The 21,499-nt window shown below is 38.2% G+C and overlaps 1 protein-coding gene and 1 non-coding gene across 2 annotated transcripts in view; one reads left to right on the top strand and one right to left on the bottom strand.

Annotated features, from left to right (window-relative positions):
• Positions 1–21,499, bottom strand: part of CA10 (carbonic anhydrase 10) — a 578,576-nt gene that overhangs the window by 447,328 nt on the left and 109,749 nt on the right. The window lies entirely within an intron of this gene.
• LOC129403801 (U6 spliceosomal RNA) lies at positions 20,697–20,803 on the top strand. Its single transcript, XR_008629462.1, has one exon. It is a non-coding gene; the product is annotated as a U6 spliceosomal RNA (small nuclear RNA).

Here is a 21,499-nt window from a genome sequence, read left to right as displayed (position 1 = left end):
AGAACCTTTTTACAAATGATATTTATTTATCTTCTTTCATCCCTATCTTCTCTGGAAGGTAAGCACCATGAATGGAAGGACGACAACTATCTAGGTCTACATTTAATTTAGTGGTACTTAAGCTATCCAAGTGCCTGATATATACAAATCACTAAATAAACATACACTGGATAAATAGAGGATCAATGTATATGCTTTAAAAGAAGTTGTAAATTACTTAGGACACATATAAGAAAGGGCTAGAGTGATAGCACAGTGGTAGGGCATTCTTCTTGCACATGGCCGATCCATGTTTGATTCCTCCACCCCTCTTGGAGAGCCCAGCAAGCTATCAAGAGTAGCACGCCTGAACAGCAGAGCCTGGCAAGCTACCTGTGGTGTATTTGATATACCCAAAACAGTAACAATAAGTCTCACAATGAGACATTACTGGTGCCCATTCGAACAAATAGATGAGCAATGGGATGACAGTGACAGTGACATATAAGAAAAGTCATTAAGAGATATTTTATCTATTCTGGAAAGGTGAATGGGGTAAATAGAACTGAAATTGGGGGAAGCACGTGAGAATAGGGAAGGTGTATAAAGGGTCAGGGGGAGCAACCAGACACAGAATTCCAGCATGATGGGGGCTAGAGCACTAGTACAGGGGAAGGGTGTTTGCCTTGCATGCGGTCAACCGGGTTTGGACCCTGGCATCCCATATGGTCACCCAGCACTGACAGGAGTAATTCCTGAGTGCAGAACCAGGTATAACCCTTGAGCATTGCTGGATGTGACCCAAAAAAACAAAAAGCAAAAAATTAAATAAAATAATTTCCAGCATGCATTTGAAAGCTTATATTATGTCATTTTGTTTTTATTATAGAGGGTGCCAGACTTAGGTTGACTCGACTCATAGACATTTAATTTATGATAATATAAATCTACACACTTTCAACAGAAAATGTAGTATGATACTTTCTAGTTATGATGCTTAGTATAACAACAGCCAGATCTCCCAGTTGTCATTTTCAACTTAGCCTATTTTCAACCTGAGATGGGTTTATCTGATCACAGCCTTCTAACAAATTAAGGAAAAGATTTATTAGTTTCTGCTAACCAAAAGAAAGGTGAACAGAATATTTGCTTTGGGAGCAAAGGCAAAACACAACAAAAGTGTTCAACATTAGTTTTGTTGCAGTCTTTTTGGAAGCAGCACATTACCAAAGAATCGGCACCTTCAAGTTCTACCCCTAGGGAGTCTGGCTATGTATTTATTAACTCCAGAGTATTTTTACCGTATGTTAGTGTTATACTAGGTTTCATGGTTTTCCTAGTAGGTATAATTAGGTTAATTTGAGGGTCTGGAAATACTGAAAAATAATTTCACATAAATTACCTGTAATTGCTCCTCTGTTTTATGCCATTTAGGTACAGTAAAGTTTCATAGCATAGGAATAGATGGGAAGATTCTTAAAAAGGCAAATAAAGAGTAAAAATAGAAAATATGTAGAACATAAATAGGTTAATAATAGAGTAGGAAATACATAGAATATGATATATATTCAGAAGGGAAAAAAGATTTTATTTAGGCATTCTTACTCTTTTCAGATAGCTAAGGACACCTATGCTTACTAAATATATTTGTCATGAATATTTTTATCCCCACATGGAAATTTTGAAGTAGGTGTCATAATCACTATCTTATGAATGAGTAATCAGATGCTGGGGAAGCCTAATTTGTTGTCCAAATCACACAGCTAATAAGTGGTACCATTAAAATGAGTCAGGTTACACAATACTAAGGCAGTAAATGACACCACATTGATTTTATGAATTAAAATACATTAGAGCAGAGCACATTAAAAACTCAGTAAAAAGTACCAAGCAACTCAGTGTCCATTATTTGAGTTAGTAAAAGACAACTGCAGTGTTGATGCAAGAACAGGCAAACTTATAACTTAAAGAATGGGCCACAGTGAATAACTGTGTTGACAGAATTCTTCAGTGATAACAGCCTTAAACAAAGTTGACTAAATTTTGCTCATGACTCGCCCACTGACAGTTGAATTACCTTGTTCAAGCTAATCCACTTCCTTGAGACTTCAGGTCCTTTTTTGGGAAAGAAACCAGACCTATCCTGCCTGTTCACTGACCTCATGGAGTTGCAATTGAGGAACAAATAGTACAACATATTTGCAAACATTTTACAAACGGTGCAACTGAGGAAAATTTAATTACAGCCTCCCACCCCAACCACTGATTGCTTTGCATGCAGCTGACCCAGGTTCAATTTCCAGTCTCAAATATGGTCTCCCTTATCCCTGAGTGCAGAGCCAGGAATAAGTCCTGAACACCACTGGGTGTGACCCCAACCCTTTCCCCCCACAAAAAAAAATAGTTGGCTTTGGGGAAACGAGGGTCAGAAGATCTGTTCTGCCACAAGTCATCTATGTGACCAAGTGAAAATCATTTTTCGTCTCTCATTTTAACTTTGTTTACTTGTAAAATGAATTGAACTAAGTAATTTTTAAAAATCTCTCCCAAGTTTATGATTATTTACTCTTCTTAAATCAATTGGGTATGTAAAGTGTGATTTAATCGCCCTTCTTTCCAATTTGGTTCTTAGCATCCTGGAGAAATATTTATTTTTTCCACTCCTAAAATTAATTTTTATAATGGGTATAAATATCCAGCCACCTTCTCTGTCTCTGAGAATCCTTATAAGGGCATTGAAATCTAAGATGAGTGACATTCTTCTCTAGGTATTAGATTAAATATGCATTCTCAAAGTTGACAAGAATTAAAACAAGTACTTCCATTCTTCATCGCATTGTTTGTCAACTGATAGCTGACAGAATAATTATTTAGCAAGGGGTCCCCATAATAGGGGTAATAGCGGTATGTAATAGGGGTCACAGCCAGTGATGTCCCAGCTTGGCACATAGGGATTACCCCTTGAAGTGCCTGGGAGAGAATATGGTGCCTGGAACTGAACCTGGGATTCCAATAAGCAAAGGTGTGGTTTTAGCCCTTTGACCTTTTACCCTGGTCCTTCCACAAGCTTTTTAAATGATCTCAGGTCAGAATGAGTCTCAATGCAGAGCTCAGGCAGACGGATCAATGGGCTTTTGTGGCCACCTCTCTAAGTATATCAATAGTGTAAGGCAAAAATATATTTTAAACTATGATTTTAAACCTAAAAATAAAATATTTCCACATTAATAAAAAAAAGGTTAGCATCACCTTCAGCTTCATCAACGAAGTCCAATTTTCCTTGATGTGGAAAATAATTGACCTATTAACCTAAATTCAAATGAAACTGCTTATTTCTGGCAATTATACAGTAAGTGTGAAAGTTAACAGACTAGCAGTACAGGGAAAGAAAGGGTCTGAAAAGCAGGGTCTCTTGTTAAGAAACCAGATTTTCATCTAGATTTTGATTTAAAAAAAAAGAGAGAGAAAGAGAAAGGAAGTTGAAGTCTTCATATTGATAAATTGTTAACATAATACATTTTGTTGTTCAGGAAGACCAAGGTAGTTAAGTAGGAGGAAGACAAAGGAAGAGCTATTTGGCTGAATTAAACAGAGAAGGTTCTGAATTATCAGACATGCCTATACTGAACAATCCCTTTAAACATGCTCTGACTAGACATAGCCTGTGTGGCTGCACGTCTGGGAAGATATGGGTAGGAAATAACAGATTTCTTATCGCATCCAGATTCCCACTTTTTCTGCAGCTATTCTCAAGTGACCTTCAAAATCAATAGCTTGGTAAAACAACACCTTTATTATATATAGAGAGAGCGCTTTTCATCACTCCACTGTAAACATGCAGCTCTAATTCAAAATCCCTGCCAGGTTTCTGGTCTGCCTATGAGCATTCATTTTTGTGTTACACGAGTAATATGTTTCATATTAGAGAAACTTGGGCCCTCAGATCCTTTTACATCCGTTACTGGTTTCTCATTTTCCCTTCAAGCTCTTTGCATTCTATGGACATTGCATCTAAGTATCAAGCTAGGAAGTGGATCAAGCTTTCATTTCAGGCCATGATGGGACCAAATGACTTCCTTCCTTAAAAAAAAGAAAAGTTTTTAAAATTATATTATATATCATACAGATTTAAGTTATATATAATATATATTTCAGACATTTTTCAATTGTTCAAAAAATGTGTTTTTTGGACAACCATCGATGTTGCACAGTGATTCATTTCCCTAAAAAGAAGGAAATGATCAGAATGATTATGTGTTTCCCAGGTCACCATCTATAAAATCTGGTTTGGCAAAGTATGACAGTAGCAGGGGGTTCAAACAGAGTCTACTGATCACACCGAGTTGAAAAGAGAGATTTCAGGAGTTGGACGGGCTAAGGCAGCTAGATATTCTGAGATGACTTACTGAAAAGTGGGAAGGACAACAAAGTGGAGTCCCACAGATGTGCAGATGTTTCCCTTTAAGTGCTGGGTCGAGTATTCTTAGCATGCATGAAATGAAATTACCCAAGTCCTAGGGGAAACACTGGAAACAAGAAGTTACAACAATTTCTGGGAAAACACACACACAGGTATAGCTGAGTAGGTTCTGTTCCACTGCACCTTGAAGGCTAATCAAACAAAAGGCATGGTGATGTGTGGAGAGAAAGACCTTTTAGGCAACATGCTAGCCAGATGGAAGATGGTGAACGCATATCCTCAAAGTAGAGATCTTGTCTGAACTGTCACAGGAAAGGGTATTATAGAGAAAGAAAACAGAGAATAATTTTAGGAAGAAAGGGTGGTTTGCAGGCTAATCAATCCAGAGTAATCAATAAGTTCACTCAGGGTCTGGTGTCCTCTGGCACATGTTCAAGGTGATTGCCAATAAAGATTTCTTCTTTGTTTGGGGATGGCTCTGGGGTCACACCCAGCAGTGATCAGGTCTTATTCCTGGCTATATGCTCAGGGATTACTCTTTATGAGCTTGGAGAACTGTATGGGATGCTGAGGATCAAACCAGGCTTGACTGTGTGCAAGGCAAGCACCCTACCAGCTATACTATTGCTCCAGATCCAATAAAATACTTCTGGTTAGCCAGGAGTAATTCCTGAGTGCAGAGCCAGGAATAACCCCAGGTGTTATCCAAAAAGAAAAATAAATTCTGGTTAAAGTTTTTATTCTCTTATACTTTAGGAAAAGATAAAAGGGGGCATTCTCGATACTCTCAACTACCCATAACTGGACAGGTCTTCTGATTTTTAAAATTAAATTCAAGTTTTCATTTCACCAAGTTGGCTTCACAGTGCTAGGAGTAGTTTGCATCCCCACCATTCAAAGTTGAAATATGCGGGTATATAATACACATGATTCAGATGAAAACCACAGAAAGAGTGTTTGTAATATAATTAAATTAGCCCTAGAATAAAAACTTCACTGCCAAGGCTTCACAGGAGTCAAAGGTTTGCAAGTCACTTAATGACACACAGAAAGAAATCTGGCTTTCGAAGGGAAATATAATAAAATCCAACAGTCAAAAATATCAAGTTCACAGTAACTTTATGTCAATGCAAAATGAAAATTCATACAAAGATTCAAGAAGAGACGGTTTTCATATAAGAAGCACAGAAAGTCAATGAAAACAAATGAAAGGATAACAGAAATGATTAAATTAGTGGAAAAACATTAAACCTGTTATCACATTTTTTTCCATATGTTCATGGGAGCAGAGGAAAACAATAGAAGTGGAAACATAAAAATCATATAAATGGAGGCTAAAGAAATAGTGTAGGAGTCAAGGTGTACAACCCTTTTTTGATCCCCAGCACAACTTGATCCCCTTAGAGGCTCTCAAGCACCACAGGGTGTGTTCTAGGTAAAACATTGAACAGAATCCCAATTACTTTAGAAAGAACGTCAAGTAATCCAATATACATACACATAATTGGATCTCAGAAAGAGTTGAAGTGGATGAAAGGGCAGTAAAGGTGTTAAAAAATAATGTTACATACTACCTGCATTGCAAACCGTGTCACCCAAAAGGAGAGAAAGAGAGTAAAAGGGAATGTACCTGACACAGAGGCAGGTGGGGGGGGGAGAGGTGGGGGTGGTGGGAGAGATACTGGGAACATTGGTGGTGGAAAATGTGCACTGGTGGAGGGATGGGTATTTGATTATTTTATGACTGAAACATAATCATGAAAGTTTGTAAGTCTGTAACTGCACCTCATGGTGATTCATTAAAACTTTTTAAAACTTTTTAAATCATGTCATCTTTCAAAATTGAAAACCTGCAAATCCAAGAAGCAATTATGAACAGTTGAACACAAAGAAAATAATCATTAGCAGCATGATAAGCAAGGGGTTGGGAACCAACAAAAAGGAGCACAACAGATGAAGTAACTAGATAAAAAAAATGATGCATTCTATGTAGAGAAACAACTATAAGACTAAATTCCAGATAAAGTCAGAAGAGCAATATCAAATACAAAAAGAAAATTATAAACACATAAACTTGTCAGCCTAGATTTTCTTAGCCAGTGGAAACAAATTTATTAACAAAAATTAAATAAACTTTAATTTTTTCCAGAAAAATTACTCATTTCCAAGTCATTAGCACTATAGTAAAAGTTAAAGGAAGTCCTTCCATTTAGGAGAGAATGACAACAGATGGAATTTTGGATTAATATAAAGTAATATATAAAATCATGAGTTGAATATGCAGATAAATATAAAATACTTTTTTCTTATTTTTAGTATTTTCTAAAGATGACTTTTTAAAAATAAAAGCCATGTGGAATAGAATGTATAACAGAAAGTGAAACATATGCCACTGCTAGTATCAATCAGGAAGACAGGAAATGATATTGTACAGTTTATATACTCTAAGAGTTTCAACATGCATGAAATAAAAGCTGACAGAACTGAAATAGTACACAAATCTATAATTATAGTTAAAGAATTCTATGCTCTTTTTTTAAGACTTAATGTAACTATTAATGACAAAATTAGGGGCTGGAGTGATAACACAGCAGGTAGGGCATTTGCCTTGCACACGGGCGACCCAGGTTCGATCTCCATCATCCCATATGGTCCCCCAAGCACCACCAGGAGTGATTCCTGAGTGCAGAGTCAGGAATAACCCCTGAGCATCGATGAGTGTGACTCAAGAAAGTAAAAAAAAAAGTAATGACAAAATTAGTTAATATATAAAAGATTTAAACAACAAATTTTGGTGAATGGAATCTAAATAGCATTTAAAAAATAATATGCCAGGGTCAGAGAGATAGTATAGAGATTAAGGTGCTTGCCCTGCATGTAGCAGTACCTTGACCCCAAATGGCCCCCTAAGTAGACTGGGATAGACCACCTCACCCCCACCACTGAGCTAGGATTAGCCACTGAGTATCGTTGCACAGAGCCAAAAACACGTTCCCAAAATTAAATAAATAAAAACACTCCACCAATCAACAACAAAGAATTTTTTAACTGCATAAGGCTCAGTTCCTCAGAAAGACCATGTTATTAGAAATAAAACAAGTTTTAATAGATTTAAGAAATTTTAAAGCAAAGTATTATTTAACATCACAGAAATAAGTTAAAAATCATTAACAGGAATATACTTGGGGAAATTCTAGAATATATTGAGATTAAATAGCATAATTCTAAACAAATAATGGATCAAAGTAAAAAAGAAATAGAAACAAAAAATGACTTAAATTGATGAAAATTAAATAATATATTCAAATCTTGAGTCATAATTAAAGTAGACCTAGAGGGAAAGTGATAAATTAAGTGCTCATACTTTTAAAATATTAAAAATTCACACAAGGTTTCTAGCTTCCCCCTTAAAGAAAAACTAGAACGAAATGATAAAATTGAACTCAAAGTAAAAAAGAATCAAAAAATATTAAATATTACAGATTTAAAATATAAAAAAAATTAATTTTTCAAATTATTTTTGGAGGTGAGTTGGGACATACTACATACTAAATACTACAAAGCACTCAGGGCTTACTCCAAGGCTTGGGTTGTGCCAAGGGTTCTGCCAAGGGCTGTCCTTGGGAGTACTCCGGGGACCATATACAATACTAAGGATAGAACCAGCATCAGTCACATGAAAGGCAAGCACCTGAACCCCTGTAAAATCTCTATGGTCTGTAAACAGAATATCTGGGAAAAGAAGAAAAGTTGGGGCTAGAGAGATAGTACAATGGGTTGGGAGCTTGCCTTGCATGCAGTTGATCTGAATTTGTTCCTCAGTACTATATATCATTCCAGCTGGAATACACAGCTAGGAGAGAAGGAGGAGAAAGAGGAGGAGGAAGAGGAGGAGAAGGAGGAGAAAGAGAAGGAGGAGGAGATAGAAGAGGAGGAGGAGGAAGAGAATGAAGAAGAAGACAGAGAAGGACAGGGAGGAGAAGGATGGTCTTCTAGGGTTTCTAGTGAATTTACAGATAATAAGAACAAGAATTTAAAGCTAGAGAAGAAACACACAAAATTGGAAAAAGGAAAAAAAAACGTGTTGTACCTAACTAATCTATTACATAAATCAATCAGGATCTGTAAACCAACAGCACCTCACCTCATTGGAGGGAGGGTGGTGGAGGGCAGCCTTGTTGGTTATGTGCTTTTCCAGCTAGCTCTCTTTGAAGTGGATGTCATGACATCAAAACTTAAGTCAGGCACTATCATTAAAGAAATAAAGGCCAACACAAAAGTCAAGGTTTATACTACCCTTTCCTGTCAAGAGAAATATAAGAATAAGTTCACACATCAACGTGTGAATTCAATATTCATAACAGCTTTATTCCAAACAGCTGGATTCTGAAAATAATTTGACTGTCCATCAATAAGTCAATGTGATAGATGTACATTCAATCACTATTTGACTTCATATTTGACTATTTGACAGTATCACTTTATATTCAAGCAATATAGAGGAATGAACAATTAATACCATCAATGCTATGGATAAACTGGAAATACATCATGCTAAAAGAAAGGACTAGAAGCCAGGAAGATAGTTCAAAGTGCTGAAATTCAAGTTTAGCATACAGGAAGCCTGGGTTTAGTCTATGGCATCTCTTGGTCTTCAAGCACTTCTAGGAGTGGGTTCCAGTGCATTTCTGTGAGTGGACCCTAAGCACTACCAGATGTGTCTAAAAAATAAGCAAAAAATCTACACAAAACCATGGACAAAAGATCATACACACACATACACACTATATATTTAGTTACAATTATATTAACTCCTAGAAAATGTAAAATTCTGTTCATGGCAATCAGACCAGGGGTTTCCAAGGCTCAAGGGGCAGTAGAATGAATCAATTAAACATAAAGAATCACAAGAGAACTTTTTGGATGTTATTTATCATGACTGTGATGTTAATTACAGGACGAACATACACATTTATGCATTTGCAAAATTAACTGAGTGACAAATTTAAAATTAGAATATTTTACCTTAACTGTTTTCTCAATAAAGCAGATTTTAAAAGACTGATCTTTTCACCAGTACTAAATTTTGAATAGAATTTATATAACTTCTTAACATTGACTCTCTTTCCCACAACTCTTCTATTAAGACAAAGCAATATTTTTCATAGTTTTTACAAACAACCAATATTTTCTCAGTATTACATTTTATTTAAAAAAGCAAAAATATTTGTAATAAGAAAAAAAACCTTTTGGGGAATGGAGCGATAGCAAATCAGGTAGGGCATTTGCCTTGTACGTGGCCGACCTGGGTTTGATTCCCAGCATCCCATATGGTCCCCTGAGCACCGCCAGGAGTCATTCCTGAGTGCAGAGCAAGGTGGAGCCCCTGAGCATCGTCGGGTGTGACTCAAATAAAAAACAAAACAAAAACAAACCTTCTTCTTCAGTTTGATGTTTTCCATTTCAGGCATTTCTTACAAGTGCAGAACAAATACTCTACCACTGAGTACAACCCTGCAAACTCCTCCAACTTTGTTATTACTAGATAAAAAGTGGCTCCCATCTTTGTCAATACTTACCCCACCTCTCTCTCTCTCTCTCTCTCTCTCTCTCTCTCTCTCTCTCTCTCTCTCTCTCACACACACACACACACACACACACATACTTAGTTTTTTCAATTTTCTTTTCTTGAAGCTTCTGAAAGATAGTTCGAAGAAAGTCACACTTCAGGCTACAATATCTTGTCCATAGCTCATCCAATTTGTGGAAAACTAAGGAATGACCACTTAGCATCCTTGTAGGTGTAGGAAATACATGTGATGTAGGATTTAGTGCTGTTAATGCATTTGGGAAGAAGAATCTTCCCAAGAAACGCCCAAGAGTCAATACACTGCAGCAGAGAGCCTGCCTCCATTTATCAAGTTTTTAAATATTTTAAGCAAAGGGCCTTAGAGATACTACAGTGAGTAGGGCACTCACCTTTTACGTGGCAAGTCCAGGTTCAAGCCCCAGCACACTATATGATTCCCCAAGCCCCACTAGCAGTAAACCATGAGCACAGAGCCAGGGGTACGTATTGTGCACTGCTGGGTTTGGCCCCCCAACAAACAAAGACAAATATTTTAGCAAGTACCAATCATGATTCAGCTAAGGAGAGACATCAGAATGGGTGAAAGAGACAGATGACTTGTCTTTAAGACTTGACAATTCATATCCACAGATTCCTATGATTTTTATAAACTGATGACTACTTTCAAGGGTATAGAGAAATTTTAATAGTTAAAAATCAAGAATCTTGGGGCTGGAGCAACAGCACAATGGGTAGGGCATTTGCCTTGCATGCGGCCGACCCAGGTTCGATTCCCAGCATCCCATATGGTCCCCTGAGCACTGCCAGGAGTGATTCCTGAGTGCATGAGCCAGGAGTAACCCCTGTGCACCGCTGGGTGTGACTCAAAAAGAAAAAAAATTTAAAAAATAAATAAAGAATCTTACCAATTTCAGCTGGAAACTAAGGAATCATGAAGCTCATACTGGATTGTGTAGGAGGGTCAGATTCCCAAAGGTTGAGACAGGAGCAGGAGGAATGAGGAGAGATTCTAGGTTGCTGAGCTGAAGAAGATCCAAGGAGTCATCAGCCCAAGCTGACAGTAGTAGCTATTTGCTGAGAAACCATGACTGATGAGTTTGGAAGCTGAGCCAAATTATAGGTGGCTTTGGATACCAGGAGACAGCTAGAGACAATCCTCTTTAAGAGAGATGAGAGAGCCTACAGCATGTGATATCACAGATAACAGGATGCAGTGGTGCTTTCATGGGGAATAGTGATAGGAGCTAAGGAAAAAGAAATGAGGGTCATATAATAGGAGTTTATTCCAATAGTCTTAAAATCTGGAACTTAGATGGTAGCAGAGGAAGTATAATGAAATGAGAGCTATAAGAATAATTCTGGAAGTACAAGCTATAGGATTTGGCAGTGGATGGATAATAAGGTCTAGAAGACCAGTAGGTGATGTTCTTCTGGTTCACTGATAACAGGATCTCACTGATTCTAGGTGAGATCATGGGATGTTTAAAAACACTGTGACTGAGTCCTAAAGAGCATCAGTTCTAGAGCCAGAATGCCTAGGCGAGACTATGCTCTGAAGTTGGCTAGCTACGGGGCCTTGACTTTTTCCATATCTGAACTGGTAAGTCAATAAAATAATAAGAGAGTCGGGAGAAAGAACTAGTTTCGTGGGAAATAGGATTCACTGAAATTTGGGTCCATTATCATTGAGGGCACACGTATGTACTCTCTCCCACCCCTAATTTTCAGGTATAAATATAGAAAAAAGTTATTATAAAGGGAATGGATATATAATAACTGATAAAATGAACAAGTGCTTTTTGCAAGACTAGGAATTTTGAGGAGTTTCCGGACCACATCAAGCAGAAAGAAGAATATTTAATAAGAAAATAAATAACTAGAAAAGGAGTGAGTTTCTTGAAGTGGTAATAGCCTTGCTTCCTCACTGTTCATCAGAGATGGAGGAAAAGAGTCAAACCTGCAGACTAAAGTATTAGAAAAAAGCACAGTGTAATTATTGATTTGCTGCCTATGAGAATTAAGCTTAGTAGGGCTAGTCTTACCCTTTGGGGTTTGTTGACATCCTCAGAGTAAGTCTTTTCCAATAAGTGACACATTTTAGTATGGAGAACTCAAGGTCCATCGAGTCCTTACGTGCCTTTGTGAAAATCTTTGCACCCTCCCCCCACACACTCCATACACACTTTGTGACCCAGAAGAATGTAGTTTGGGTGATATTTATGAGATATAATTTTATAAACAGACATTGAGAACAATCATATTTTTAAGTAAGAGATAAAGTAATCCCTTCCATTATGTGAAATTCTTTCCTCCCTCTCCTTGATGCCCAGGTCCCAAACACAGGCTATCCCACATCATCTTTAGAATTTGCAGTTATATAAAATGTCCATATTAAACTTATCATGTCAATTTTTCTTTTTCTAATCTTATGCTAACATAATTGACTTATGCTATTCTGATTATTCAGCTATCCCAAGAAGAACCTAGAAGAGTAGATGATTTTTCTCTGCACCAGGAGAGCACTTTTTCTTTTTCTCCTTTGCATATTTGTGCTACTGCTGAGTATAAGATTTTCTGTCAAAATGAAGTCATGACCATGTGGTCAAAGGCAACCATATATTTAAGAAAGGTCAACTACTGGAAAGAGAACCAACAATGATAACAAAGAGGACAAAATAAAACTTCTAAACATGCTATCTTTGTAGGCTGTCAGAAACATAATGTATCTAGTAACAAGAAAATGCTAATAAATAAAAAATAACTCTTATAATTAAAATATGGCAAATTTATGTAATTAATTTTAAAAGTTCTATTTCCAAAACCTGTATGGAATGAGAATAGAAGAAATGGGAGAAAATAATAAAAAATATTGTAGAAGAAAATTTCCTTAAAATCGGAAGTAACTTAAAAATGGCTTATTTCTAGGCTAGAGAGATAATACAGTAGGTAGGATACTTGTTTTGCATGCTGCTGACTCTGTTTCAGTTCTGGCATCATATATAGTCCCTGGGCTCACCAGGAGTGATCCCTGAGCACAGAGCCAGGAGTAAGTCCTTGCAGCAAAGTATGGTCCAAAACAACAAACAAATTTTTTTAACTTATTTCATCAATAAGATTCTATGAGTCTTTTTCATCAAGCACAATCCTTATAACTGATTGGGATCAGTGAATAAAACAAGAAAACATCTCTGCCCCATTGGAGTCTCTGTCTCAGCATGTTGAATACAGAGAATGATAAAACACATCCACATTGAGATCCATCCCATGACAATTCTGAGTTGCAAGGATAAAGATAATGTCTTAAGAGCTACTAGGTGCCTGAGCTGGTGGGAGACATTTATCTCCAAAAGCATCAGACTTCTCATCTTGGACACTGTTTGCAGGCTGACAGTAGAGTAATACTGAGAAAAATCTGAAGGAAGGTAATTTGAAACTAGAATTCTATTACCAAACAAACTATCAATCAAGTGTAAGGTCAAAAGAAAGACTTTGTATTAGATATCTGAGGACCCAGAAAATTGATTACCCACATACTCTTTCTATAAAAATATAAAAACAAAACTAAAATACAGAGTTCAGAAAACTATAAAGACAATTCAAGGGTATACTGAAATAAGTGAAAATGAAGAAATGACCTACAAGATAAACAAAAGTAAAAGGCCAGTATGACAGCTAAGTAGTAATCTTATAAAGTAACCAGTTTGCACTGGAACAAAATCTAAGAGAGTTTTAAAAAAAGTATCTTTAGCAAAAATTAGCTGCAACAACATAAAATGCATAATTAAAAAATTAGAAAGCTGACCCAAGGAAAATGCTCAAGGTTAGAGACCCAAGTCAAATCTCAATATTGCACGCCTTACCCTCATAGTGTAGCTCTGGCGGCCTCCGAGCACTGCTGGGTGTAGACCTACATAGTAGCCCAAGGAGCTGCACTGGATCTGAGCAACATTCTCACACTGAACTGACCTAGTTGGCCAAGCATTGCTGGGAATATCTCTGGGCCCTCCTGAACCCTGTTTGAGAGGTCTCCTTACTACACCCAAACAAGAATCCTGGTATAGCCTGATATTCTATCAAATGTCATCACAATGATTCATTTCTCACATGTATTCATACTGATGAGATGAAGGTATAACTTTTTCTGATTGATCTCAGTAATATTTTCTCTGGAAAAAAAAAACAGATGCAAGATGAGGCTGGTCTACATATAAATGTTCTGGGCTGGAGAGAAAACTTAATGGGCTACAATATAGGCTTTGCGTGCAGGAGGCCTGGATACTGTCCCTGCACCACCAAACACTGAGGTAGTAGTAGCTTCTGAGCAATGCTGTTATGAAGCAAAAACAGTAAATATACATATACATATTATACATATATACATATGGAAAGATATGGAAAGGTGTGGAAAGGTTGGATTGCAGCTGAATATCACGAAGACAATGTTCATGAGAAATGGACTAGTTCCTGATGTTCCATTTGCCCTCAATGGAATGAACATCTACAAATGCAGCAGTTATGTGTACCTACCTAGGTTGAAAACTCAACATGACAAATGACCTGGCACCTGAACTGCACAGAAGGAAAAGAGCGGTGTGGAATGCCTTCAAGAGTGTCGAAGAAGTGGTTAAGAGGATGAAGAACCTCCGGCTCTGGGCACATCTTTTTGACTCCACTGGTCTTCCTGCACTAACATATGCGTCAGAGACTTGGGTCCTACGAAAACAGGATGAGAACGCTATTCAGGTCTCCCAAAGAGGAATCAAAAGAGCTATGCTTTCACTCAAGTGACCGGAGTTCTGACCGCTATCGATGTTCAAAAAATCAGGGATGCTGTTTCATTTGCCAAGGCATCGAAAATCAGCTAGGCTGGACATGTAATGCGATTTAAAGATGACCACTGGACTAGAGCCACTACGGACTGGATTCCACAGGACATCAAAAGAATGCGTGGCCACCCACCTTGACGAAGACTTCTTCGTCAAGACTCTGAGTGAATGGTTTGAGGTTCTTCGTGTTCCTGGAGAGAGCAGATGTCATTGGACTACACTAGCATGTGACAGAGGCGAAAGGAGACATTACTGGCACCGGGTTGAGCAAATCGATGAACAATGGTATGACAAGTGATAAAGTAATACATGTGATTCATATCTACAAGAATCCTAGACCCAAGAGTGAATTAAAATTCTGGGCAAAAACTGCTACAGTTATTTAGAAAATTCACTGGGGGTGGGGGGTGGGGAAGCAGTAGAAGTTAAAAAGAAACAAAAATTATCAGTTCTCTAGGAGTAAGACAGATAGAAGCAAAATGTAATAGCCTTTACTGATGGTAGCTCTACCCTATGGAACTCCAGTACTCAAAAGACGGGGAAAGAGAACCTTTTTAAGATTGGGGGAAAATAAGGGCAAAGCTGGGAAGAGGCTGGACTACGCTAGAGATTTGGAGTTAATCCCCTAAAACATGTGGCCCCTGAGGTCAAGAGAAGCATAAACTAGGCCTAATTAGGGACTCTGGACTGGGTGATAAGACGAAAAGAAGACAGGCAGGACCACATTGCAAACTGATGGTCTAGAACTGTACATTCTTCCAGAATCGAAAGTCCATCTGATGAGAATCATTATTGCTCAGCCTCTTGGCTGTAAAGGGGTCAATGACATGGCACCTGTGATTCAGTAAGGGAACAAGATTACTTGCAGGGTACTGTGCTGTTGAAATGTAAAACTCTCAACTTCTAAGAGTCCAGTCCCAGGGAGTAAGAGACAGGTGGGGAGAGGGATAGGTGCCTCTCGTCCCACTTCCAGTCCTCATCATCATTGCGGAATCCTGCCATCCGCACTGTGCAGAATTTTCTAAGTGCCTACCAAGCTAGATACTTGCCATGGAGAAGCCTTTGTCTTTTTGAGAATGATCAATTCTGAAATAAAGACCACACACAGGTATAGCTCCCTGTCATCCCTTGACAGGCTTAAGAAGCAGGATTCTGGTGGAGTTGGAGTCTTGCTGCCTTTGATTATCTTCCACCTGACAAAAAGGGATAACCTGAGGATAAAGCATCCTGCTGTGTATTCTGTAAACAAGCTATTATCACACAACAACTCAATGAGCAGTACTTACCCAAACACAGTCTTGCTCAATAGCTCACCAAGCAGCCTTCTAACAAAGCTGTAGCTTTGGGCAGGGATGGTAACCAAGGCCTGTCTTGCAAACATAGGGCTTTGTCAGGAGGGACCTAGGAATCTTTCAGCCTACCATAAAACCTGAAAATAATGAGCCCGATGTCAAGGGTGTTGACCCAGCTACCTTGACTCTAAGAAACCTTGTGTAGCAAGGCCAAAAGGCAGCCAGGAGCTCTGCTTTGGGGTTGCCAACCTCTGTTACAGGCTTGCAGTGAATGTAAAGTTGTATTAGGCTAGATATGGGGGCTTATCACAAACACTGCGCTCCAAAGCTGATTCATTTTTAAAAGCTTCCTCTCTAAAAACAACATACTTATTGTTAGAGTATAATAGTAATCACCCTCAGTTTAAGAACAAGGCATTTTGAGAGCAAAATTCAAGAAATTTTGGGACTGGAGCAATAGCACAGAGGGTAGGGTGTTTGCCTTGCATGTGGCTGACTAGGGCACGATTCCCAGAATCCCATATGGTCCCCTGAGCACCAACAGTAGTAATTCCTGAGAGCATGAGCCAGGAGTAACCTTGTGTAATGCCAGGTATGAACCAAAAAGAAAAAAAAAATTTTTTTCATGCATAAGCTGAAACTTGCACTCACCAAACTGGCATCAACCTTGCAATTCACACCCTACCTCCCTGTTTTAAGCAAAAATAAATTGAAGTAATTCAAGATCAGTTCCTTCTTTGTGTTTATTATTATAGTACTAGACTTCATAATTTTGAATCAACTGTTTAAATTCAATTTGAAGTAGTTACATTGAGCAGTTATTCAGGAGTAATAACACAGTGAGTAGGGCGTTTGCCTTGCACGCAGCTGACCCGGGTTCGATTCCTCTGTCCTTCTCAGAGCCCAGCAAGCTACTGAAAGTATCTCGCTCACACAGTAGAGCCTAGCAAGCTACCCGTGGCATATTTGATATGCCAAAAACAGTAACAACAAGTCTCACAATGGAGACGTTCCTGGTGCCCGCTTCAGCAAATTGATGAACAACAGGACTAAGGTGTTACATTGTGCTACAGTTATTCAGGAATTGGAGGGGATTGGTGGGGAAGGTGCTGCCTGTCAGTGAACCCCACCAATTCTGAGCCCCTTAGAAATGTCCTCATGGGACATACCCATGCAGCCATGTTCCTGTGTATTAGAGGATAATTGATAACTGAGCATTCCCTCCAATTAAATTCTGTGCAGAAAATAGTTCTTATTAAAGAATAAGTAACTAAAATGTGCTAATTTAGAGATTATACATCTATTATTAAAAGACCGCAGTAACTGCAGAAATTTTTTAGAGCTTAGCTCAATAAAATAAATTTCTACAAGGAGGATAATTTCACTGAATTAATTTTGTTGTTGTTGTTGTTGTTTTACAATTTCTAGGACCTGGGGATTATGAAAAGCAGACTTTTATGGGTTTCATGACTACTCTTGAATTCTCCACAGACACGGTGTACCTGGATCTCTGAACCCAGTACAGGCTCTGGCACTGAGCCTCTCTTAGGGTCCCTCCAACTGGGGAAGGCTTCATGCTCCAGAAGCCTTTCCCAAGTGGGTGATCAATAATATATACCCATCGGAACCAGGAAAGTTAGGTCCCTACCAGAAGACTTGTTACAGAGCCCATACTCTTGGAATATTACATATTGGGTAGGTGCAACTTGATCCAAACCAAGCTCTGTTCAACTAGATTTTATATATACTCTTGTGCTCCACTTGTATTTTTACATGTAATGTGCTATTGTTAACATAAGTTTTAAAGGCTTACTCTACCTTCTTGGGCTCAAAGGATATACGTGGGATTCATATTTTGGTATAACTAGAAAACTAAGAAAACACAGTGGCTTAAGCATTGAGCATTTTACTCAGGATTGCCACTTTGCCCCCTCCACGGCCCCCAGTCAGGGTTCCCACACCAGTGAAGTGGATAAGGACGAGAAGGGCTGAGAGCTACCGTGCAATGTGGAAATAACATGGAGTTTATGCCTGCTGCAGTCAGTTCAATCAGTGGCTGAATAAATATCAGTACTCCTACATTTAAAAAAAATACTCCACGAAGTCAAGAACATAGAAATCAAACCAATTATCTTCTCAAACCATGACATACTGAAAGTAGAAGTTAATCAAGAAACAGAAATGGAGAAACAACTCAAACATCTGGAAATTAAATAGCATGTTACTGACCAACCAATGCGTCAAAGAGAAAATCAGAGAGGAAATTAAAAGATTCATGGAAATAAATGAGAATAAGGACATGACCTACCAGAACTTGTAAAAATACAGGAAAAGCACCATTAAGAGGAAAGTTCATAACTATGCCAGAAATCATCAGGAAGAAAGAAAGAACCCACATAAATAACAAGATTGCACAACTTAAGAAACTGGAAACTGACCAACAAAAGGAGCCCAAAGCAGACAGGAGGAGGTAAATAATAAAACTTACAACAGAAATTAATAAACTGGAACAAAAAAAAACAAATTCAAAAGATAAAAAATAAGTGAAATAAAGAAGGAATGGGTGTTGGGACATTCTAGAACTGAAACTCAATCCTGAACAACTTTTAAACTGTGTGTATTGTAGCACTGTCTGTAGTACTGTCGTCCTGTTGTTCATGGATTTGCTTGAGTGAGCACCAGTAACATCTCTATTGTGAGATTTGTTGTTACTGTTTTTGGCATATCGAATATGCCACAGGGAGCTTCTCAGGCTCTGCTGTGCAAGCGGGATACTCTCAGTAGCTTGCTGGGCTCTCCGAGAAGGACTGAGAAGTCGAACCCAGGTCGGCTACATGCAAGGCAAATGCCCTATCTGCTGTGCCTTACAGTGATTCAATTTTTATAAGGATTTGAAAAGTATGGAACAACAAAGCAGTCCTCTTCTTTAAATCTTAATAGTCTGATACGCAGTAATGATAAAACCAGTAACCCCTATGTATAACTTTCAGAATCTATAAGGCAAGTCTAGGTCTAATATATACTTATTTACAATAAATACTTAAGACACGGGGCTGGATCAATAGCACAGCGGCAGGGCGTTTGCCTTTCACGCGGCCAACCTGTGTTCGATTCCTCTGCCCCTCTCGGAGAGCCCGGCAAGCTACCGAGAGTTTCGCGCCCGCACGGCAGAGCCTGGCAAGCTACTCGTGGCGTATTGGATATGCCAAAAACAGTAACAATAAGTCTTACAATGAGAGATGTTACTGGTGCCCGATTGAACAAATCAATGAGGAACGGGATGACAGTGACAGTGAATAACAGGGACAGTCATGGGAGAAGAGATAAATAGGAGTGCTAACTACTTGCAAAGTTTGCACTTTATGATTTAGTAGTAGGCCAAATTCTATTCCACTGAATCCACCAAAAACACCTTTTTTCCATTTTGTCCACCTGACAGACTTCTGTAATATTTTAAAATCAGTCTTCATTTGAAAAGCCTTCTCTAATACTAAAAGCAGAGAAACTAGTTGCTTTCTTTTTTGTCTCACCAGTCCATTGCTAATATATTCCTGACCAAGCTAACCAACAAACCCTGGTGCACAAGTTCGTTTCTAAAACCATCCACAAATTTCTTAAGATCAAGAACTCTTGTCGATTTATACTTGTATCCTCAGAATGTTGCCTGACACTTAACAGGCTCTGAGTAAATTTTAATTTCTACCCATCCCCGTACCCGGGGAAAAGTAGAATGGAAGGGATTTATGATCGAAGGTGAGTTTGTGTAACATTACTCTCCTATGCACAGAATATGATTGTTAAGTTCTAGTTATTTTTTTCTTACAGATAAGAAATGAGAATAAAGAGACAACAATATCACTGACTCCATTTCCAAACATTGGTTTTGAGAACCTGATATAGTTTTCCTAGAAATAAAATCAATAATTTGTGTGTGTGTTGTTTGCTTATTGTTGTTCTTTTTGCTGTTCAATAGTGTCAGCGATGTAACCCAAGGCTTCAAACATGCAAGGCAAGCATTCTGCTACAGAACTATATCCTTAGCCAAACGGTCTATTTCTTAATTCTACTAGATACATCTCAGAGATTAATCTTGTATCAGTTAGTAAAATCTCCAAGTATGTTGGAGCCAAAATGAGTCTTTCAAAACCAATCAACTCAAAACCTTGATTTTTACATGAGAAATCTAAAACCTCAGAGAATAAGCAACTTCCCTAAAATCCAATGTTCAACATGTGGAAGAATCAAATTAGAAAACACTTTCCTGGACCAGAGACAATACAGAGGTGAAGGTGAAGGTGCTTTGTACACAGCCAACCCTAGTTAATCCCCAGTACCACATGACCTGATGACCACCAGAAGCAATCCCCAAGCACAGACTAGGAGAAACTCCTACATACCACTGGGTGTGGCTCAAAACCCTCCTTCCTCTCTCACCTCCCGAAGAAATAGAAAAAACAAAGCGCTTTACTATATTTCTTGTTGGATGCACAACTCTGATGGGAATAAAACTGGTAAGACCCACGGAATAAGGTGCCCACAATTTCCTGCTCTGGAGGTAATTCAAGAGATCAAGTAAGAATCCACAGAGTGTGCTCGTTTCAGCAGCACATATACTAAAATTGGAACTATACAGAGAAGATTAGCATGGCCCCTGCGCAAGGATGACAGGCAAATTTGTGAAGTGTTCCATATTTTTAACTCAAATTTTGGGAATTATCACACAGTAAATATACAAAACCACTGAACTGTATTCTTTAAATGGGTTAATTCTGTGATACTGAATGATATCTCAATAAAGATATTTTCCTCCCCCCACCCCCCTAAAAAAAAAGAATCCACAAAGAGTGACTGTTTCTTGTCAAAACAACATACCATGTGACAGTTAAAACAGAAGCTTTGTCTTTTAAGGGAAATTAAACATTGTTCAAACAAAATTGTGCCCAAGAAATCAATGTCAAAAAGTGAGCCATTCCATGATACAGAGACTTACAGATAAATCTCAAAAGAAAGCAACAGCTGCAGAGATGCTCCTGGACCCCAAAGTTTCCGTCCAGTTAAAAATTTAACTCCAGATCTGTCACCTTATTTAAAATTTTAGAATTCCTGGAGTGAATGTGGAAGCGTGACATCTGATACTTGATGCCACTGCTGTGCCAAGAGTAGCACACCACATTTTATGGGGTGTAAAGTAGAAGGCAATCGATCCAGATCAAAAATATATTTATATATTAGCACACAAAGCTCAAACTGTAACAACATGTTAGTAATCTCTTATACAAGGGCTTAATGGCTCCAAGGTGAGACACAAAAATTTTCACACACTTCCCTCAAAGCAAATCTTTTTGGATCATTTTTAGCAGATTATTCATAATAAGCAATACAAAATAAATTA

The sequence above is a fragment of the Sorex araneus genome, chromosome 3, assembly GCF_027595985.1.
Source record: "Sorex araneus isolate mSorAra2 chromosome 3, mSorAra2.pri, whole genome shotgun sequence".
NCBI lineage: Eukaryota > Metazoa > Chordata > Mammalia > Eulipotyphla > Soricidae > Sorex > Sorex araneus.
The sequence above is the reverse complement of the archived record's forward strand: the minus strand, read 5'-3'. Positions and strand labels throughout refer to the sequence as shown.